Source organism: Lissotriton helveticus, chromosome 5_1 (genome assembly GCF_964261635.1).
Source record: "Lissotriton helveticus chromosome 5_1, aLisHel1.1, whole genome shotgun sequence".
Classification (NCBI taxonomy): Eukaryota; Metazoa; Chordata; class Amphibia; order Caudata; family Salamandridae; genus Lissotriton; species Lissotriton helveticus.
Genome location: NC_136065.1, coordinates 269,939,869 through 269,963,541, shown reverse-complemented (window position 1 = coordinate 269,963,541; position 23,673 = coordinate 269,939,869). Strand labels below are relative to the sequence as shown.

General features: G+C 44.9%; 1 protein-coding gene across 3 annotated transcripts in view; it reads left to right on the top strand.

The window, feature by feature from the left end:
- The first annotated feature begins 5,669 nt into the window (after positions 1 to 5,669).
- LOC144753099 (lysophosphatidic acid receptor 6-like) overlaps positions 5,670 to 23,673 on the top strand; it is a 126,713-nt gene continuing 108,709 nt past the window's right edge. Inside the window, exons 1-2 of one of the 3 annotated variants that reach the window (XM_078640888.1) lie at positions 5,670 to 5,995; positions 6,087 to 6,147. The gene's annotated coding sequence lies outside the window, so the exon portion shown is untranslated. Of the gene's footprint in view, positions 5,996 to 6,086; positions 6,312 to 23,673 lie in introns of all 3 variants that reach the window. The other 2 variants (XM_078640886.1, XM_078640887.1) reach the window with 2 other exon arrangements.

Genomic DNA, 23,673 nt, shown 5'->3' with positions numbered 1-23,673 from the left:
TTATTTACAGCTAAATGGCACAAAGATCTTAAACATGAGCACCCATCATGACATTTTAGTTTAAAAAAATATTATACCACAAGTGCGAATGAGAACTATAGTTCAAGTCCACAAACCTCACTTGAAACCTAGCTTGTTGTAACCTTTCTACTGTTAAAGGCTGGGAAGAAACTTTCGATTCAAGCAACCTTTCAAAGAAGTACTTCATATTGGTTACAGTGAGTTTAAAAGGAAACATATCACAAACAGAGAGACACAAACGCGTGTTCTGGGATTTATAGAGCTCAGGCTAGAAGGCAAAGCTCCATTCCGCAGAGATGTTTATCATTTGCTACTTTTTGCAGTCTACTGCATAGGGGATTCTGGGATTTCACATGCACATTAACAACGTCCCTCCTGCAGAATGAAGTGAAAGTTATTTGACTTCTTCACGTTCTGTTGAGAAGTATCCAGCGGTGAGTGGTGCACCAGTCAGCATCTTGACTTTAGTGAGGAAGTTTTCATTACAGCCCCTGTTAAACCTCTCTCATCCCTGTAAACCACTCTCAACATTGGCTTCCCATTGTTTCACGATAACACACATTAGAAGCACATCCTCACTTAGCTGCCTCTCAAGCTTACGATGCATGCATCACTTTGGCTTTCAGCTGGTTTGAATACTCACATTTGTAGATCTGGTGTTAGCCACGCCTTTTTATTTTACTAAAATATGTATAATATAAGTACATATATGGGCTTTCAGCCACCTCTCTTTCTCCATTGGTCTGTTGTTGGTTGGTGTGTCATTCACATTTTGTTTCCGCACACTACAACATATAGCATGGGGCGGTAGGTCAGCCTCCTTAAGCCACTGGTTAGCTTCACCTTGAGTAACTTCATTTTGCTCACTCACAAAGAGCACATCTGTTCAGAAGCTAGTCAGCGGCGTCACACCCCTTTGCAAAAATAGCAGGAAAGGAAAAATAAAACACCACTTGTTTTATTTCTCATTTCCTACCAAGTGTTGGGGGTGGGGCTAGGGGTGTGACAGCACTGACTGGAGTGGTAGTGCACTCCCTTCACTACGCGCAATGGGTTGACCGGCCGTATCAGGCCAGCCAAACCGTCATGGACAGTGAAGCTCTCTCCAACCCTAGCTGCATTGCTGGGGTTGGAGAGAGTAGGCACAGACTCCCAGTCTGTCCTGGAGTGCTAATTGAGAGCGCTCAGACCAATCCTGAAGCAGTACTCATGTGAGAGCAATTTCAGGATTGGCCGCAGGGCAGGCTGGGAGCCTGTGCCTTCCTGAAGAGGAGCAGAGGAGTGCGACACGGGACGCAGACAGCTGAAGGTAAGTTAAAAAAAAAAAAATTCTTATTTTGTCCCCCTCCCTTCATAACCCCTTAGCCCCCTCACCCCCCACCCACCCACCCACCCGCCCCTCCACTCGAAGAAAATACCGGCTGCTACTGAAGCTAGTTCCCTTCAGTGCCAGTGTTTTTGTTTTCTACTGTATAGTTATTTTTTTGTTGCCTTTATGTTTAAAGCCTGATGCACATTCCATTTTTATAAGATCACATCTTCAGCCAATGGTGTTGTAAATTCCTTTCTGAATGTTTTGTTTTATTGATTGCTGCTATTTCATTTCATACCAGAATGTGTCCATTGAAACTGTTCTGGATTAAGTTATCCTCTTTTTACTTTTTTCTTTTTCTCCTTCTACATTTCTTTCTTTTGTTCTTTCTTTCTTGCCTTTTTTCATTACTGCCATTTTTAGGTCTCGCCTACGTAGCGTGCATGCGCTGCATAGGAGAGAGACCTAATGCCATCGGCACAGCTTTGGGGGCAAAAACGTGCACGCGTTGCATTGCTTGCAATTGCAACGCGTGCATGTCTGGTGATTTCCTTGCAGAAGCGTGCGGCACCATATGGTGGCGCCATATGGTTGCACGCTCTCGCAAGGGAATCGCACAGGCCCCCTCCCCTGCTGACACGCGAGGCGCGCGTTTGTTTCACCTTTGTGCTCACCGTGGGTCCATGCAGTGAGCCGTTTCTTAGAAATCCTTTCATGTTCCGAGGTTGTAGGCGATAAAAGTACTTTCTCCTGCGAGATCTGTCTCTCAGCAGTAGTAGTAATCCTGACAAGCCGTGTAAATTACCCAACAGGCTTTAGTTTTATCAGCTAATGTTTAATCTGTGTTGAACTCCTGCAGATTATTCGGTTATCTTGACTTGGTTTTTAAACATCCTTGAGGGAAAAAGTGCCTTAATAAATGGTTTACTTGTACATATTTTTCAACTTTTCAATTATTATTTATTTATCCATAGAAGGAAAAACAATAGAAATGCCTCTGTACGTAATTGGCATCAATCTGGCAGGCATATGAATCCGTGTAGTTCGACCATATGGTTTTATTACCTAGTGCCAGAAAGATGTAGAAAACCTTGCAGTTTGACGCTTTTTCCATCATTTGTTGTAGCTTGAAGTGAACTTTTCCGTTCTGTATGACTTTTTCATTATAGTGAACTGTAAAACAATACTATGAAAGAAAACAATCACTGGAAAAACTCTTAATGCAGCAATAGGTGACGAGCATCAAAAATATTCCCAGTGCAGTTTGCCATTTAAGTGCACCCAGCGCCCCCCTGGCTGATCAGTGGGAGCATGTAAAGTTAAATTCTATTAATTTTTGCACAACATTTAAACAACTTTTCTCAGTGCAGTAAATGGAGTACACGAGCGGGTGCCTGGTAGGGCACTTTGAGAAGGCCTTGAAAAAAAAGATACAGCAAGCTTTGGTAACAAGCTGATTTGAAGAAATCTTCAGATCTTGCCTCATCTTGCCAACTTCAAAGCGAGCCTGCGCTTGCTTATTTGGACAGCCAGGCTAAATATACAGTGTACAACACCAGATAACACAACAACCGTGCATTTAAGATGTTTAAACTTGTAGTAATGCTCAGGGTCTAGTAGTGCTTTAAACTGGTAGAAAAAACAAATTCAAAATTGTTACTGCAAACAGTTGTCTACCTAAAATGATGATTTCAGTATCTGCCTGATAACTTTATTTTCTAGTTAACTCTTGCATGCTTTTTGTACGTTACACCCCAGCACACCAATCATTCAATATTTTGTCAGTTCTCAGTTTCTTCAGGCTTCAGTTAAAGGAGTGAAGCAAGTTTTTGGATTGAAGAAATTGCAAATTGGCTCAGTTTGTTTTTCTGGTCTTAGCAATTAACAGTTTCCCTCCCTCTAAACTGGAATATGAACTCACTGCATGTAATTGGTATTTATACAGCACTTAATACCCCAGAACAGACTCTGAAGTGCTTTGTGGGCATGTAGAATGCTACTCCTTAAGATTTGATTTTAATTTCTAAAGCGCGACGTTTGTCCTAGGGCGTCTTGGTGCTATCTGCAATGCTAAGAAGGATCAAAGAAAGGACCTACAGAGGGAGAGTAAAAAGCCAGGTTTTAGGAAGCTTTCTGAAAGCCAGAAAGATGGAGGTATTCCGTACAGATTTTAGCGAGGATGAGACTATATTTCCGATTAAGATTCCCCCTTCTCTACGAACAATATTTACCTTTTTTCTCCTCTTGCATCACGAGGAGTTTATATACTAGCCACTCAGAATCCTCATGGATGCCCACTAAATATGAGGAGCTTTGCTTTTTGTTATGCCCATATACTTTGCACCGTCTTGTGCTTTTTTTGGCGAACGGTTAATAATTGTTCTTCTTTGCCAAGGTCCTCTTCATACCTATGGAATCCTGTTATTTGCATGCGTCCCGGCCAGATTCTCGGACTGATAGGATGTGTAAGCACACACTTTACCACTCTCTAACACGCCTTAATATACACTGTCTCACACCGTCTGACTCACACCATCACTTGGCATAACACCCTCTCTCGCACACAAGTCTTCTGCAGCTGGACCGTGGTAATGAGGTGGCTCAGTGACATATAATAATTTTAAAAGGTACGTAGTGGGCATGTTAGCATATATACCTATGGCCATTGTGCTGTCACTGTATAAACAAGCATTGGCATAGCCAATAGGTCTCCCTTTTGGGACCTTATAAGTATTTTGTTATGCAGCACAATATCCTTGGTGCAACATCAAGTGTTGCATGGCTAAACACTTATAACGTCCCAAAGGCGAGACCTATTGGCTATGCCAATGCTTGTTCATTCTTACTGTCCTTCCTCTTTCTTCCCTGACTTGGTTTCTTTCTATATTTTTTGCCTTCTTGCTTCTTTTTGCTTCATTTTTTTCTTTCTTTCTTTCTTTCTTGCAAGAGGCTTGAAGCCAATGCCAGACTGATTGACTTTTTTTTAGCTCTGACTTATTCAAGACCTTTTGATTTTACTAAAATAATGCGTATAATATAGTTACTTACAGGAATTCCAGCCAGACTTCATCCATTTGTTTATGGTTGGTATCATTCGCATTTTTCTTCCACCCACTCCAGTATGCATTAAGGGGCAATGTATCAGTTCTTCAGCCACTGGCTGACGGCATGCAGCCCTTTTACAAGGAACTCATCCACACACAAAGTAGTTCCCTTGAGTGCCAGGGAGTACTATGGTAATATTTGGCCAGGGAGTACTATGGAAATATGTGTTTTTTTTTAGACCGAAAAAAATCTTTCTTGCCTGTTGGAAATTAAATGTTTTACAGTGATGAGGGCCCGGCATATTATGAAACAATAAAGTTTTGCAAAAAATATGACAAAACTAAACAAGAATTATCAAAAGGTAGGCGACCAATGCAGGACTTATAGGCTTTGTCAATGCTTGTTTTAAATGTACATACCCACCGAACATGTGGGTAATTTGAAAGGAATACAGCCCATTCAGAATACTTTTCCACTGAAGTAGTATTCTTTCCTGCCTGTGGGCGTATTTCATTGGGAGCTTGAGGCTTCCACCTACAGGAAGGCAGTGAGCAATTGGCCCTAATACAAGTAGAGAAAATGCCCCCCCCCCCTGTCCCAGAGGTTAGGTATTAAAAGCAGCTAAAATGTGTGTGCAATGAGCTCCTCAATCCCCGGGGCACAAGTGCTACCGCACATTTTACATGAATTATAGCTCTGCTGCTCCTCCTCTGTACTTCTTCACTCCCCTGCATCATTCTATGAACATTTCCAGGCACTCCCTATATACCCTGTGTTCTGGATCACACTACCTTTCTGCCTTCCCTTGCCACACTCTGCTTATTTCTCTCCACTTCCTCTTACCTCCCCATTCTCCACTGATGGTTATATTCCCGACCGTTCCCTGTCTTCCTTTTTTTCTGCATCTCTCTGGTCCTTTACTTTCTGTCCTCCGTATCCATTCTGTTTCCCCTACCCTACCCTTCCCTACATTCCGCGTATGACTGATTTTTCCAGTTTGCTCTGTATCTAGTCCTTCACTTTTCTTCTCTCCTGCATCACTCGTCAGTTGTTCTCTGTATGTCGCGATTCTCCAGCGTAGGCCAGGAAAGATGGGTTTCCCCTGCACCTACAATTAGGGCTCTTTTTCCCTGCATACATGTTACCAGGTCTGTTGGTAGATGGCGCCAGGCAAACTACATGTCCCAGAATCCCCTGGGACGCAATACTGGCAGATGGAGAAGGCGACAACTGGATTTCCACTCCTATATAGCCCCTCCCCTTTCTGGGGTCGGGGCTTGACAATCTTACCTGCTCAGCGTTTGTGTAGCGGATGGTATTCCCCGCTGGAGTTCTATTTCGTGCTGTTCCCTGGATTTTTTCCATTGATGTTTTTACACCACAACGGAAACTGCTTTTTTGAAACCCAGCTTTCCCAGGAGTTTTTCCAGCCGGTTCTTGCTTTATTTGTCATCGTTGTTTCCCGCTCTGCATTCAGGTGTGTCTGCCTGTTTGCTTCAGGAGTTAGAAGGACGCCGAGTTTCTCCGACATTTGGACTATCAGTATCTGGAGTTGTGTGGTCTTGCTGGGATTATCATTTCTTGGAGTTTCTCTGGAATGTTGCTGTTTATCATCTAGTGAGTATCTGTTTATACTTGCATCCTGTTGTTAGGTGCGAATGAATCCCTGAGTACTTCTCATACCCCTCTTTTGTTCCTTTATCTGCAGCTTATGTGTATTGGGGTGACTTCTGTTCTGAAGCTATACCGAGCCCTAGACCAGACTTAAGGTATAAGAAGGACCAGCTCCGCAGCAGAGTTTATTATTGCATCCCTTTTCCTATTCCCCGGGTTACTTCCTTGCATAGTAGTGTATCTCTACTCTGTGTGGGGTTGCGCTCAGGGGATTAGGGGAACTTCTCTTCACTCCATCATCCCCGCTGGTGGTACTAAGGTTAGTGGCATTGCTGTTTTTGGCGCGGCTGGCACATCCTGACACTGTGGGGCATATTACCAACAAGTAGCGATAATTATCGCTATAGGCTTAGAGACGATTTTTTTATCGCTGGATATGTTAGCAGAGAAAACATGCTATTAGCAACGTTTTTCTCCATTGTGCTAAAATATCCAGCGATAGCGGCGAAATGGGTGAATATCGCTGAGAATACAGCGATATTCACGCATTAGCAACAAAATGCTCTTAGCCATGTTATCCACCTCCCACTGGATAACATGGCTAAAAACTGGCGTTGGTTTTTGGCAATAGCGGGAATATTTCCATCGCCTGCCTTGCTAATCGGGGATAGCGACGTTATCGACTGCTTTCAGTCGCTAACAGGTTGGGTACGCCCACTTTGCATGTCATTAGCGATAAATATCGCTGACATGCAAAGCGGGCCCCAAACCGCTCGCTATCGCCTAAAAGCTGTCGCTAACATCAGTTAGCGACAGCTTGCTAATAGAGCGATAGAATTATCGCCGCTTAGCGTTTGAAAACGGCCGCTAAACCGGCGATAATTGCCTATCGCCACCCTTGGTAATATGCCCCCTAATCCTTCAAGTTCCAGATGCTTTATACCATTTACTGCCCTCCACTTCAGTGTATCTCTTAACTCCCAATCCCTTCTTACAACCCTCTATGTATGTCTACATCTCTTCTTGTATATCCACTCTCCTCTGTATCACTCTGCTCTTCTTTTACTATTCTTGCCTCTATCCTTTTATTCTGTCATTTCTCTCTACTCTGTTCTCTTCCCTTTTTCACCCGGCATCTTCTCAAAGCACCTCCACTTACTCGCCCCTCTCCACTCCTCTCCTCCCTCCCCTGTACCTCTAAACCCTCTTCTCCTTTTCCTACTACCCATATCGCCCCACCTTTTCACTTGCTCTCCTTTCTTTCTCCTTATTCTCACTGGCATCTCAATATTCCCTCCCTTGTCTCCTTTTCTCATTTATATCTCCAGGCGTCCAGTGCTTTTTACTTGCTTTCCCTTACCATCTCCTCTATTTTTGCTTGTATATCTCCATTCTGCCCTGAGCCTTTCAATTCACACGTGCATATTTCCATCTGTTCCTTCCATTTGAACACCCTCATCTTTCTCTTGTTCCTTGCATCACTCCACTCTTCATTATCTGTCCACTACCCTCTGTCCCTATCTATTCTATTCTATCCATTTTCTCGATTCTGTTATCTGTCTCCTTTTTGTCCACTGTATTCCTTGTGATGGCACGCAGCTCGCACAAGATCGCTTGTTTATTAAACTGCAGCTGTTGCAGGGAAGAATGGACCCTCCACCCCTCTGGGCTCCGGTGCCACTGCACCGACTGCACCACTGATCGCAGCCCCTCTGACTGCAGCATCTGTTCTCCACAAGAGCGGAACACCAGAGACATGCCAGCATCCTTCCAGGGATGAAAATAAACTGGGTTTCAGTATCTTTAAATAAGGTAATTTACAGCTAAATATCAAAAATCATCTTAAACTATCCAACTAAAGGATGAAAGTCACAATCTTGATAGCACATGTGCTGATAATTGGGTATAAAAAGTTTTAGATACCAGGTAAAGCTTTTCAAGGAGCAATTTAATGAATGCACCTCCAATAAGCTACCGAATGAAAATACCTCAGATAGACTTAACTAGCTGCGATGTTCCTACTGTTAAAGGCTGTAGGCCACAAACAAAAAGGAGACTTAGCACACCTTATCTTTTACTGCCCTAAAGTCAAGACATTCTGGGGGAAAATAAGAGAGTTCATAAACCGCATAATGGGGTACTCACTACAACCAGACTTCCTAGGGGTAGTCACGCCTTCATGCCCCCAGAAGTGCAGTCAGAAAACAACAGCCAACTGATTGACCTCCTGCTCACAGCGGCTGTTAAAACTATCCTAACTAACTGGAAAGACACAGGGAAGGCATCTTTCAAAAGTTGGTTCAATTGGATCACCTTCCTAAGAGGGGCGCACAACATAACATTAAAATACTCACCCAACCCCACCCCAAAAGACGAGATGTGGCACGCCTTGGACAACTTCATGGGCTCGCACAAACCACCTTGGGCTGGCCACATGTCCCAGTACCCCCATACCCAACCGCCCCCCTTCGCAAACTGTATGGCTGCTAACTATCGCGCTACCCTTCCTGTCCCCTCTCCCTGTCTTTCATTTTCTACTTTCTTCTCTTCGCTTTGAGGGCAATACATAAGTCCACCAACGGCAGCAAACGGCAAAGGTCGTGATTGTCTATCTAATTTACAAGTGACCAATCATATCAACGATATGCCTACTGTAACCTCTGCGGCGTATAACGATACCACTATTGCCTTCACTATATCTGTACTGTATATAATATTTTTCTAATAAAAACTTTTGAAATAAAAAAAAAAGGCTGTAGGAAGCTAGATTCAAGCAGCCTTTAATATATGCTTCCCATGTATACAATGGGACTTATATTTGAACAGAAAGATACACGAACACATGTTCTGTGGGTTCTAGCCCTCTGGCTAAAATCAAAACTGCTTCAAACGGGTGCTTTATCACATCAAGCAGGCAAGGTCTGTATTGCATCAGCCAAACGCCCTTGTATCATAGGTTGTGTGGTATTGCGTTAGCCATTACACCAAAAGATAGATGGTGGGTATTGCATTTGGCGTATGCCTTAGTAACATAGGTTGTGTGTATTGCATTAGGTATATGTCCTAGTAACATAGGTTGGGTTTATTGCATTAGCTGTACGCAATAGTAACATAGACGGTGTGTATTGCATTAGCCGTACGCCATGGTAACATAGACGGTGTGTGTTAGATTAGGCTATGCCCTAGTAACATAGATGAGATGGTGTGTATTGCATTAGCCGTACGCCATGGAAACTTAGACGAGGTGTGTTACATTAGGTGTATGCCCGAGTAACATAGATGGTGTGTATTGCATTAGCTGTAAGCCCTAGTAACATAGGCTGTGTGTAGTGCATTTGCCGTATGTCATAGTAAGATAAACAATGTGTATTGCGTTATCTGTACGCCCTAGTAACATAGGTTGCATGTATTGCGTTAGCCGTACACAATAGTAACATAGAATGTGTATTGCGTTAGCCGTACACAATAGTAAAATAGAAAGTTCGTATTGCCTTAACCATACGCCCTAGTTACATAGGTTGCATGTATTGCATTAGCCATATACCATAGTAACATAGGCTGTGTGTATTGCGTTAGCTGTACTTCATAGTAAGATAGACGGTGTGTATTGCATTAGCCGTACAACCCAGTAACATAGGTGCATCAGGCATTCTTTGTAGGCAGTGCTGCTTAGTACAGTGCTACTTAAACATACACCATCAGCAACAAACCATTCAAGCCAGACGCCTCTCCTTCTTTCAATGTGCGAATGGCGAATTCTCAGGCTGGTGGCAGCGCCTGGGGTTTGCTTGGAGGTTCCCGGTACCAAGAGCAAGTTGTAAGCTGCGCTTTGGGAGTGTGTTATATAAATATTCGCCACTGCATTTTAATATTTAAATTGCACTACCTTGTCTGCACTAACCCGTTTTTTGTTGTGCAGGGTGCCGCCACTTCCCCGCGCCTCCACTGCCCTCCCTCGTGGATTACAGCCGGCCTCAGGGCCAAGAGGGGAGGGCTAGCCGCCATCTTGGGGTGGGGTGTCCCACGAGCCTGGCCGGAGTTAGCGGTCCAGTGTTCGGGTGGGAAAGCACATAAAAAGCAATGTGCTTCCGGGAGCGCAGCGGACGGGCGCAGCGGGCGCGCCGGTGGCGCGCCGAAGGTGCGCCTAAGGTAAGAACGTCTGCGCCCGTCCGCGGCCAGACGGGGCTGGGGGCGCGTCCTTATGCCCAATTCATCACATATTCTTCTGAGGAATTATCGGCTATTCAGGGGCGCTGGCCGTTGGCTGACTCTACCATCAACTACATTGCCTCCCTCGGTCTGTGTTCCCCTGCCTACTCCACAGTCCCCCTTTCTCCTCCCCCCCCCTGCACCGCACGATTCAGTTGTCAAGCGACTCTAGCTCACCATCACCCCGCCCTCTATCTATTATCTTACTTAATACTAGGTCGGCGGTTAGGCACTATCAGGAGCTGTTTGTTTTACTTGATACACATAAGCCCGACATGTTATTTTTAACCGAGACTTGGTTTTGCGAGTCTTCCCTGCCCTCCCTCCTTGCTGCTCTCCCCCCCCCTCCTATGTTGCCCTCCGCGCAGACCGCCCGGCTGGCAAGTTAGGGGGCGGTGTGGCTCTCATTGCCCGGTCAGAATTAAATTTTCAACTTCTTCCCTCATCCCCCATCGTGTCCACTGATTATCTTGTTATTCGCTCACCCACTTTTTCCCCCCGCTCACTTGCTTATTGATGTATCGTCCACCTCAGTTTTCGCCCTTGTTTCTGCCAGCCCTCCAGGACCTCTTGGCCACCCTGGTGGTCAACCATGCCTCGGTCCTTGTGTTAGGGGACTTTAATTATTGGCCTACTGATCCCCATGAGTGTACTTCCTCTAAACAGTTCTCAGAATCACTTCAGGCCTTGAACTTTGTCTCTCATGTGCAAGTCCCCACGCATATTCACGGACACGTGTTGGACCAGGTCTGGTCCCTCAACTGTTCTGTTTTATCGCTGTCTGTCTCCCCTTGTCCTTAGTCGGATCACTTCCTAATGACCTTTTCCCTTCACCTTAGCCCTGTAGGAAAAGTCCCGCTTGCCAAAAACATCTGGGCACGCAATTGGAGTCGTGTTGATCTCCCGTCACTATCATCCTCCCTCCTGAATTCCTCGCCCAACCTGGCTGGCTTGTCTTCATCATCTCAAGCCGCCTCCATTAACATCTGGCTCGCCGGAGGTTGCGATTCGGTAGCTCCCCTACTGCGGATATCGGTCTGACGTCCCAATGAGGCCAACCGGTGGTTCAGTGAGGATTTAAAGGAGAAAAAGCTGACCCTTCGGAGGTCTGAGAGGAAGTGGAGAAGGGACTACTGTCCCATACTGAAAATCCAATATACCACCCTTTTGGGAGAGTACAAGAGAGCTATACTTGGTGCAAAAACAGCTTATTTCTCCGCAAAAATTTTGGCTGCGGAGAATAAACCCAGGCAGATTTTCGCCTCTGTCCACGACCTGGCTTTTTCGGACAGGGCTACCCTTAAACCCCCTCCCACCCAGTTTTTATGTGACTCCCTGAATTTTTATTTTTTGAATAAAATTAGTAATATTAAATCTAATATCCCCCTCCCTCCCCTTCCTTTGTTGATCCCCTTCCCCCGACTGCCCAGTCTTTTCTCACCTCGATTCCTCCTCTTACTGAAGATGCGTTCCTGGCTATACTCCCCAAAGTTAAGTCAGGCTCTCCGGCTGACATCTGCCCGGCTCGCATTCTCAGACAGATTTACTCTGTTTGCACCCAGCCCCCTCTTTCACTTTTGAACAGTTCCCTTGCCCAGGGGGTCGTGATTCCAGCTCTCAAATCCGCCACCATAGTGCCTATCCTTAAGAAGCCCGGGGCTGATCCTTCTGCCCCTGCCAATTACTGCCCCATCTCACTGTTGCCCTATTTGGGTAAGGTGCTAGAGCGCCACGTAACCGCGGTACTCAGCTCCTTTGTTGAGGAGAATGGGGGCCTAGCATCCCGTCAGGCAGGCTTCCCGCCTAGACACTCTACCGAGTCCGTAGTGGTGTCGGTCCTGGATAACCTCAGGGAGGGCATGGACCAAAACCAACATCAGGCCTTGGTGCTCCTCGATCTCTCCGCCGCTTTCGACACGGTGGACCATTCCATCTTGCTGTCACGTGTCGGAGCGGCGGGAGTCGGGGGCTCGGCCCTGGTCTGGCTTTCCTCCTTCCTGAGGGACCGCACCCAGGCGGTTCGGATGGGGGACTTCTCGGCCGCCCCCTTGAGGGTCACGTGTGGTGTTCCCCAGGGTTCTTCTCTTTCCCCTCTTCTGTTTAACCTCTATATCTATCCTTTGATTTTTGCTCTCCAGCAGCTGGAGGTCACCATGTATAACTATGCGGATGACCTCCAGCTCATCTTTAATCTATCTTCTTCTTCTCATTCTATTTCCAATTTCCAGTCTGTTATGATTTTTATCAGGGACTGGATGAACTTCAACCACCTGAAGCTGAACCCTGACAAGACCGAGCTGGTTCTCACGGGTGGTTGTTCCAGTCCCAGGAACTCTTTGTTTTGGCCTTTTTCTTTTGGCCCCCCCCACTCCTTCTTCCTCAGTTAAGACTTTAGGTGTCAAACTTAATAATCATCTCACCCTTCACTCACAGATTAGTTCTGTTGTTTCTTCCTGCTTCCTCACCCTTCGTACTATCCGCACTGTCTCCCGCTTTTTTTCTCCCCTGGCACTTAAGCTGATCATGTCCGCCTTGGTGATACACCGGCTGGACTACGCGAATGCCCTCTACAACGGCATTCCGGCGTACAGTCTGCGGAAACTCCAGCTGGTCCAAAACCAGGCGGCTCGATTAGTTTATGGCCTATCACGTTCCCACCACTCAACCCCTTTATTGAAGGCGCTTCACTGGCTGCCTGTCAGGGAGCGAGCCCTATTTAAAGTAGGTTGTATGGTCTTCCAGGCACGACGGGGCTCGGCTCCCGCCTTCATCTCCTCCTTGATCAGGGAGTACACCCCCACCAGAGAGCTGCGCTCGTCGTCAGTCACTCCTGCTGGTCCCTCGCTATAAGTGCAAAAAGTGGGGAGGGGCCAATTTTTCTACCTTGGCACCCACCTTCTGGAACTCTCTCCCCGACCATCTATGATCGGCCACGCATTATCTTCCCTTCCGGAAAGACCTTAAAACTTTTCTTTTTAAACAGGCTTTCTCTCTGTAAAACTGCTTCCACTTTCTTGAGTTTGTGGTTGTCATCTTTTTCCTCTGGTACCCTCCCTTCACAGCGCCAAGAAACCGCCAGGTGAATGTTGCGCTCTATAAATATTTTAAAATCAAAAATCAATGTCCAGCCTAGCATGATGCTTTGGGGTGGAGAGAGACATAGAAAGCAGAAACAAAGAACACATTGTTGCTTTTTAAACAGTAGAAAAAACAGTGCTGCATATACATTATTTCGTTAATCCTTCTATGCTGAGTAAGCAAAGTAATTGGAAAACAGAATTATTATAGGCTAGCAAATTGTGAAGGAGAGAAATTGTTTGAAGCAGTAACTAGTTAAAATAAAAGCATACAGTCTAAATGTTTGCAGTCACTCTGTAGCTTTTAGTGAAATGTGTTATGTTTGGTCTATTTAGGAGTTTTCTCTATGTTCTCAATATTTCTTTTTGTGGGTTTAGAGTTTGGTATTACTCAGAGTGCCATGAACATCTTGCTTGAAAATCTTTGACCTATTTAATCTCCATGGATTGAGTCTTACTAGATAGGTCCATGCCTTCGAGACACAGTTTTCCAATTCGATTCTCGTACCTATATGTGTGTGTGCGCACACACACACACTCACTCACTCACTCACTCACTCACTCACTCACCACCCCCCAAAGGGTGGGCGCCCATCGGAGGCCGGCCGGGCCACGGTATTGACACGAATTGCGGTGAACTGTAAGCATAATATCTATTTCTTGTATTAAATACTTGTAAGCTAGTCTGGTTCTTGTTAATCGTGTGGCACTGAGGCTCTTTAAACATGAGCAAAAGAAAGGTTGGGGATAGCGTGGTGGGCACTCTAGATGCTTTCCTAAGTAGAGCTGAATCTGTATTAATACATGAGATCCAGGCAACTGAGAGAAGGCTCTCATTGGAACCTGCACCATTATGGGGAGGCTCTCTGCCATGTGCCCAGATTCCCCAACCACTGTCAAGTAACGAAATAGAACCAGCATGTGACACAACTCCTCCTTGTTTGACACTTGAGATGTCTCTGACCCCCACAATGGGTACCATGCATGTTCAGTGTAGTATACAGAGCCCTGCTATGGTAGTGACCAGGAGGAAGAAAGCTATGGGGGGGACCAGGGGCTGAACCACCTACTAAAAAAAGGAAAGGTCAAAGTGCAGTTAAACAAAAACCACTGGCTGCCATTAAGTAACCCAGAAGGGTACATGCTTTTGGGAAGCCGAGTGTTAATAATTCGGATGTTAACCCCGTCGCTAACCCATCACCAATCAAAATATCGTCCCAACCCAAGCAGGTGACTTGCACCAACCTTCAGCTCAATCCAGAGGAACTATGCTCATTAATAAGAGAACAAATAGCAGCCCTCATTGATTCAATATTTAAGAGACTAGACTCAGTCGATGAAAGGCTCAATAAGATCAAGCAATGCCTGTCCGGTAGTAACCAAGGGAACACCGCCCAATCTACCACCTGTGCCATTGGGGGGGTCCAGTGTAACACTTCTGGGGTTCTACCTAGTTTGCAGCTTGGAAATCTGGTAAATGCACAAACAGGTCCTGGTTTGGTACAACGGGTGGTAAGTCCAGCCTGCCTCCCTATCTCTAGTACAACCAATGGTGCCCCCATAACGCTGGTGCAGCAAAGTGGGGATGAAGGGGCCAGAAGGAGACAGGTTGAGCAGGGTATAGAAGGGGATTCTAACATGCTACCCAGACTCCACCTCCCCCCCCCAGAAGCCACGCCCTATACGGTCGTCATAGCCAATGTGCCCCCACTCCCTTTGGGTACCCGAGAGCACTGGTTAACGCTCAAAAACAAGGCGCTCCATTTAGTGAGTAAAAAGACAGGTATTAGGCACCAATTATTTGACGAGTTCAAAATGGTGCGACGAATTCACTGGGTAGGTCACGCACATAATTCCATGGCTGGCGACTGTGTGGTACTGAGCTTTAGGTCACCCTCCTTGGTTCAATATATTCTAGAGATGGCTGGACACCACCCCCCTGCTGCAGATGAAATTAGACTACTTCCCCTAGGTTTTTTTTTTACAATCCATGGAAGATGCTTCGATACAAGAAAGTGAGGGCCTCTAATGATGTTTACAATCAGTTTGATTACCCGGTACAAACTAATAATCGGTTTGAAATACTATCAACCCTCGAAGATATTGACTGACTGAGAGGGAGGGACCCCATATCATGGTCTGTAGGCAGTGGGGGTAAAAAGCTGGTTGATGGGAACCAAGCAAATAGTCTTGGCAATCCATTGGGTAGTGAGTGTTCCTCCAGGTGTAACACCGATAGTTGGCTCAAGGAGCATCAGCATGGGTAGTGAACTGCAGGATATTCCCATTAAATTAATTGCCCAATCCCTCTTAAGAACGCCTAGTATAGGCCAGCATTTATCAACTGATGGGAATAGAGAGGAGGGTCTAGTCCCCCGAAGCCATGCATGACTCTATCCTCATGGAATATAGCGGGATTAGAAACAAAAATAACGTCCACAGATTGGACGTCATATATGGAGTCTACTGATATGTGGGCTTTCCAGGAGACATGGTCTGTAGAGGGAGTTTTTCATCTAGGCTATTTAATTTTTTTAAAGCAGCTACTAGGGGCCCGAGGGGTAGACCAGTTGGTGGGTTGACTTGTTGGGTGAGACAAACTGAGGGGATAAGGGTGGACGAGCTAATAATTGATAGCCCCGACATTATGGCCAAACGGGTCACATCACCAAAAGGGCTAGACATAACAATATATAATGTTTATTCGCGGGGACAACTGGGCGGCAGGAGCTCAAATGTTGTTACAATTCTTGAAAGCTATTTGATTTCCGATGTAAATACTAGCAACCTGATTATCGCTGGGGATTTTAATACTTGTTTCGAACCCCTGGATTCTGAAGATGGAAGGTTGAGTAAAGATGTGGATGCACTTTGGGGCATCCCTCATCTGGACCTCCAACCAGTAAGGAAATGGACTGAGGCCGCCCTCCAACTGAAGGGGTTTTGTCTGTAAAGGGGCCTAAGGGCGGCAAATGGGAGGACGCAGTCTGATAAGCAGGGTGCAATGACATTTGACAATGGAAGAACTGGTAGTCCTATAGATTACATTCTTGTCAATGTGGAATTGTGGTCATCAGTTCTAGATATGGAGGTTCAGACGAGGCCAGAAAGTGATCTCAACCCTCTGGTCTTAAAAATTAACGATGGAAGCTTCTGTAGTTCCTCACAGAGGGAAGGCGACCTAATCTCTTCAACGGTAACTATTACCAACGATCTAAGAAAGGTTCGGTGGGCAAAGGTAGCTATTAATGATAGCAACGTTACACAGATTAGGGACATGGTCTCGGGTTCCCTGTTGACACTCTCCGATTGTAAGTTTCAGGAGGCGTTAAATGGCACTCTACCGAGTGTTCACAATAAACTCTTCATGGGTTTGAAAACGTTTTTATCAAAGAAAACTCTCATTAAAAAAATAAGACCCCTGAAGCCAAGTTCATGGTACAAGAACACCTGCAGAAAGGATTATAAAGCCCTTGTGGTAGCAATAAGGTTGAGGTCACAGGGTAGCATCAAACAGTGTAGAGCTAACTATAAAGCCTCAGAGAGACAAGCTAAGAGAGAGTGTGACGAAGAAAGATGGAAGGACCTGCTACAGGTGTAATGGGAGAAACATGACCCAGTTTTGGCACCTACTCAAATGGGGGAACAACCCGCAGCAACAGATCCCATGTAATCATGTCGAACCCGAACAATGGGTGACATTTTTTGAAGCTCAGTTTAAGGCAGCAAATAGTAGTGATGAAATAGTCCCGGATATTCTAGCTGAAGGACCACTGAAGTTTACATGTAGAGAGGTGGAGTCCGTATTGAAAATAGTCTAAAGTGGCAGGGCCCGGAGCCAGACTACATCCCTTCATATTTGTTTAAGCAAAACCAAGACATATGGGTCCCATACATAAAGCTACTAGCAAACGCCATAGTTAGTGGTGCCCCGCTCCCAGCATCTTGGTCTGGCACAGAGATCATACCGATTTATAAGAAGGGGGATTGCTCTGCACCTGCAAATTATAGACCCATCAGTCTAATCCATGCTGTTCAAAAGATAGTAGCGAGACTACTACTGGGGAGGATACAGGGATTGATGACCGAAGGCGACATTTTAACACCCTTACAGGCAGGGTTTAGGTCACATACAGGAACCCATGATCAGGCTTTTAGATTTGTATTAATCGATCGGAAGGAGGTGGCTTTAGGTGGTGGCTTACCTTTTGCTGCATTTGTGGATCTAAAGTCCGCATTTGATCTTGTTCCTAGGGAGAAACTGTGGAGGACACTATTGAAATGGGGATGCCCCAATGTTTGGTTGCTATCCTGGTCAAACTACACGAAAAAAACGTATGCACAAGTTCGCTGGGGTAAACCAGGTGAGACCACAGAAAGGTTTAAGGTCAGTAAAAGGGTTCACCAGGGGTGTGTGCTGGCCCCCACCCTGTTTTCTTTATTTATAAATGGGGTGGTCCAGTACTTCGCAAACCACCCAACTGATACACCAATGTTAGCTGGTATGAAAGTACCACTGCTCATGTTCGGTGACGAGACCTTGCTTGTATCCAAAACGAGACAGGGGTTGCAGATGGCACTATCTCGGTTTGAGGTGTTCTGCCGCGAACATGAGCTTGTGGTCAATGTAGGGAAGACAAAGTTTATGGTGCTCCATAGGTCCAAGCCAGTTAAGGCGAGTGTTTATATGGATGGCGCCTTACTGGAGCAAACAGATGTCTTTACCTACCTGGGTGTTACATTTAACGATAAATTAAGCTGCAAGCCCCAAATTTAAATGCTAGCGCTAAAACATGCCCAGCTGGCCGGTGCCCTGGTTAAGGAGCACAGATTGTCTCGAACTAAACCCATTGCCCCCATTGTTAAGATATACACAACCAAAATGTACCCAGCCATATTATATGGTGCTGAAATCTGGGGGTTTTGCAATCTATCTCCACTCTCTAGCCCAAAATAAATTTAGCGCTTGGACGCCTCAGGGCAGCAATTCGCGCTCTACAAATCCACATCAAATCAAAATCAAAATTTATGACTTTGATAGTAGGTTTGCCGCAATCATCACCCCTAATTCCATTGTTTCTTGACCTTGGCTGTCACACACTTGAAGATGTAGCACACTACAGACCACTGGCATTCTGGAGGCGTCTTTGGACCACTCCGTAACTTAACCTGAATGCCAAGGCCCTACTAGAAGTGAGGGGGTTGAGTCGATCTCATAAGATCCCATGGTTGACTGCAATAAGGTCTTTCTTGACTGATATGGGGATGAGGAATCTCTGGGAACACCCAGACGCTGTGGAATTTCCTTCAAAAAGGTCTTTTAGAGCAGCATATTGGGAGCTGGTCAAAATCAAGAGATTCTCCTCCCACATTTGCCAGTCTCTGTCAAGGGATTTCCTCGAGATAAAGGATGAATCGCTATTGGAAGGATACTGGGACCTTATTACGAAGCCTCATGATTGTAAATTGTACCATCAGTTCAGGATAGGCACACTACCCCTTCGATGGTAAATAAATAAATATCCATACACAGTGCCTGCTAGCTTACTCGCTCTGTCTCACATGGCCTTTCGGCACTGGACCCAGTTCACCCTCAATTCTTAAATACAAATCTGATCATCACCAGTTGAGCTCAGTCAGTACTGCTGGGACATTTTCAGAGTGTGGGGGCGCTGTCAATGTCCCGTCACCGCAGACATCACAGGGTTAATGAAAAATCAATGTGTTTCATAAAAGGCAGAGTAGCATACAAGCAACGTCCATTCAGCAGGAGGAAAGCAAGGTTGTAATATGTGTCCAGTGCTGCATTTTGAAGCAGGCTATCCCATATATATGACTAACTCATAAAGTGTAGGGTGCTACCATCAATAGCGAGCCCTTTTCCTATTGAAATATCCTTTAATCCCTTTGCCTTCTATTGAAATGACCATTTAATTTGCATAAGAGACAGTTTTACTCTTAAACTCATAAGGCGTTCAAACAATATCTTTGTGGAAATTTGGTATCTGTACATATTTATCACACATGTAAAGTGTCCTAATTTGATTTGATCCTATTAAAATCTTTGTTTCAATGCTAATCCAGAGATCGAAAAAAAACTATATGCCTTATTTGCTCTTTACTTGCTGCTGATATATTTTGAAATATTTGTAAAGATCTTTTACAAGTATTTCAATTTTGTTAGAAAACATTTGACATACTGTAGTCTTCTTCTTTCAAATTCTCTGTAATCCTGAACAATTGTCAAATCTTTGCAAAATGCACTCATTTTCCAGTAAGAGAAGGGAAAAGTAAACACCAACCTCCATGTTAAAAAAAAAAAAAAAAAAAAAAAAAAAAGAATAAGCAGTAATTTGTAAGAAGACATTGACAGGCGTTTGACCTCTGTCTTTGAATACACATCAAATGTTAAGACATAAACAAATCTAAACAGTCCTCTTTATTGTTTATTCTGTTTTTGAGTTCCAGCGCCCCTGAGCACTGTCCACATGGGGGTGAGGGTAACAAATGCTGCACACTTCAGAATTAAAGTATCAGTGATAGTTAGCATAAGCTATACACGATTTCAAAGATAATAATAATAATAATCCACATTTGTAAAGCGCACAATCACCCGTAAGTGTCTCTAGGCGCTGGGGGCCGTCGGGAAGATTAAGCGAGCTATGCCCAGAGTCACATGGTGCTGGGCTAACCTGCCGCCGGAGCCGGGGATCGAACCCTGATCCCCAGATTCCAGCGTCAGTCGCCCTGGCCGCGGGGCCACACCTCTCCCACAAAGATGCCTCTAATTTAAAGAAATATGTTCAGTTACAATACAAAGGAATATAGTGGATATGTTTTCTTACTGCGCTAGCTGACTCGGAAGCTTAATTCCAATTTTCATATTGTGAAAGGCATGTAAAAATGCTGAACACTCTAGTATCACTGTGCCAGCCAGGACATAGATGGTACTATTTGCAGCTATCTAGTCTGGAGAGTAGCTTTGAAGAAATAGACATGTAGTCTATTTAATAGCAGGCTTAAGAGGGAGGCTTTCGCGAAGTAAACTCTGTCACTCAAGGTAAGTAAATCCAAATTTATTGTAGACACGACCAGAGCCTGGTTCTTCCCCTCCAGTCAGCCACCAGCTGACTCAAATGGAATCCACGCACCAAGTCTAATCAACACACGAATGTATGAACTGAGCTAAAATCACCATACAGGACTAAGGGGAAGGTAGGAGCACTGCCTATGTTTCAAGCGCCAGAAGTACGAGCCGTGTGAAAACACGAATAAAGGCTCAAGAAAGCCCTCGGGTACAGACCCTATCAACCTTTAACAAGGAGGCCAGTGGTGGCTCTTCCGCTATGGGGGCAACAGTACAAGAGGAAAAATAATATGATAATAAACATGTTTTATTATTGTTTTATTTTTGCTTTCCTGCCGAGTTTTTTGAGGCGGAGCCATGGAGAATGACAGGCTGCAAGAGAACTAGTGGGACGGCCGCATGCGCACTGAAGCGGTCTCCAACCCGAGCTGCGTTGCACGGTTGGAGAGAGCAGGCAAAGGATCCCAGTCTCACTGGGAGTGCAAATTCAGAGCCCTCCGGCCAATCTTGATGTTGCTCTCATGACATGAGAAGAGTGTCAGGATTGGCTGCAATAAAGTCTGGGAGCCTGTGCCTGGGAGAAGAGGAGCAGTAGAGCTTGACTCGGCTGGCTGCAGGTAAGTGTTTTTTTTTTTTGTCCCCCTGAACGCTCTCCCCCAAAAGTAAAAGTAAAGTAAAGTCCACATTTGTAAAGCGCACAATCACCCGTAAGGGTCTCTAGGCGCTGGGGGCCGTCGGGAAGATTAAGCGAGCTATTGCCCAGAGTCACATGGTGCTGGGCTAACCTGCAGCCGGAGCCGGGGATCGAACCGTGGTCCCCAGATTCCAGCGTCAGTCGCCCTGGCCGCGGCGCCACACCTCTTCCTCACACCACCCTCTATTGAAGGAGATGCATTAATACGGTCCCTATTCCACAAATAGTCAACACTCTAAAATATGCTGGGAAACTCTTCAAGCCAGACATAATTCGCCAGTCCAGGAAATATATAAAAATACACCTAAAAGTCTTCATATGAGGCAATATTGTGGGAAAACCGATCAGTTACTCGCAAACTACCTCATGCGTCATGGCACACTGACTGGTACTCATCGCCAAATTTTGTGAAGTTAACGCGGAGACTCCAGGTAAGCAAATCCAGATTTGTTGTAGACACGACCAGAGCCTGGTTCTTCCTAGCCAGTCAGCCACCAACTGACTCAAATGGAATCCGCACACCCAGTCTAATCAGCACAAGACTGTTAGCACAGAAAGATTCTGGAGCTTATTTACGATCCCCTCGCGCCGGCAGTATGTCACTGTTTCCCATATTAAAAGTGACGCACCATCAGCGAAACAGGCTTGTTAATAAGCCCCTCTATGTCTTAAGGACCCTACACAGATGTAGTCTCACAGAATATCAATGACATGGAATACAGCACTCTCACGGCAATCACAGATTAGCTGTTTTACAGCAAAGACAGCATACTTTCCCCCTCATAATAGCAGCTAGCAGAGGGTCAGGCTTGACAGGTCAGTGTGTGGCCATTATGATCTGGTGGGCTAGTTTTTACTGTTGATTTCCCTGATGTTGCTACAAACATTGCAAGCAGCAGGTACACATGCACTCTACCATACCATGCAAAAGACCTATACAATGAGTCTTTACAGCTTCAAAAACGCCACAATTTGCAGAATTTGTGTTTTTTTTTTTTTTTTTTTTTTTTTAGCTATTTGATTCGCTAATGAGGCCACTTTTACTTTAGTGCATGGGTGTATTTTCTATCCCAGACCAACCCTGGCCACACGCTACCTTAAGCACTCTCACCAATTGTCAACCTCAAGGGACCTCTAGTAATGGCTCAACTAAAGCACGCGCCTGTGGTTGATTCAAAGAACCACTAGTACTGGACTGATATAATGTTGGTAATTGCTTATATATACTGGCCACTTATAAGGACAGATGCCAAGTTTCCCAGCCTTGTGCATTATGTGGCAACCCAGTCCAGGTTCTACTCCCTTTGAATTATAGAAATGTTGTTTTATAATGGAATAAACAAAGGCTACAAGTCACAGAATTCAAAGAAACAAACAAATGGATTGGAGAAGCACATCAAGCATGGGCCTGGGAAACTTGGCAGAGTTGCATAAAACAGGAAGACCTATTGACTTTACCAATGCTTGTTTCTTCTTCTTTTCGCCAGCAATGTGTTCTGTGCACGACCAGTAAACTTTTTCAGAGTTAAACTACTGCTGTTTCCGGCTTTTCGCCCGCCTCCGATAATTTACATACTCAATAAAAGCAGGAGAAATTGCTGAAATATCTTTTTTTATTCCCGTGGCCAAAGGCAGGGATTCACCCTGTGAAGCCCTTTCTTACACGAGGAAAGAGGGACAGCAGTCTAATGGCGCATGCATGTTCTATACAAATCTGAGGTGCGCACACAAACAAACGCACGGGTAATATTTGACAACCGGTTTGCACGCACTAGGTGTGGCCCGACGAAAACCAGCCGGGAAACCCCCTGTGATTCACTGTCTGACGCATGTAAATTATCGGAGGCGGGCGAAAAGCCGGAAACAGCAGTAGTTTAACTCTGAAAAAACGAGACCTAAAAACTGTAGGTGATTTGACTTACGAAAGAACGTAAATATGCTAACAAATTACAAATCGAAACTGCAAAAAATATGTCTGAAAACGCCATAACAATAATACCTAAATCGGGCCAAAATAAAATCTCAACTAGGTGTAAAAAAACTAGATGTGGTAAAATGTATTCCTTTGAAAATCTCTACATAATTCAGTTACATAGAACTAGCACAGATTATCAATAGCCGCCCTATGCGAAATTTCTTTGTTCTTTTATCCAAAGTTAATCAAATCAGCAGCATACCAACATTTTTTATTTTGTTCTGGCCAAAATTAATTAACATTTTCAAGTGCTACTAAAATAATCAACATCATATCTGAGGGTATACTGCCACCTATTGGTAATTTCTACAAAAACACTAGTCACTAATTCTATGGGAAGGATCAGATTATGTTCTCCTCTTTCCTTTGCTTACTTACAATGGTCAACACACAAAGTAGTACATTGCCTACCAAAGCAAGGTCTGAAAAATACAAGGCATAAGGTACCAAGAAGTCAACCAATCAAGTACAATATAGTCCACAAAACCCCGTCCTTTTTCTTTGTAGGTGATGAAAAGCCTTCTCCTCCCTAACATTTTTAGCTCTGCTTCCTTCATGGCAGTAAAAACTGAATAAACATGTTTTAGGTACACACCTGAACCTAATATTCTTTGGCTACAAGAGATATTGCATAATTGG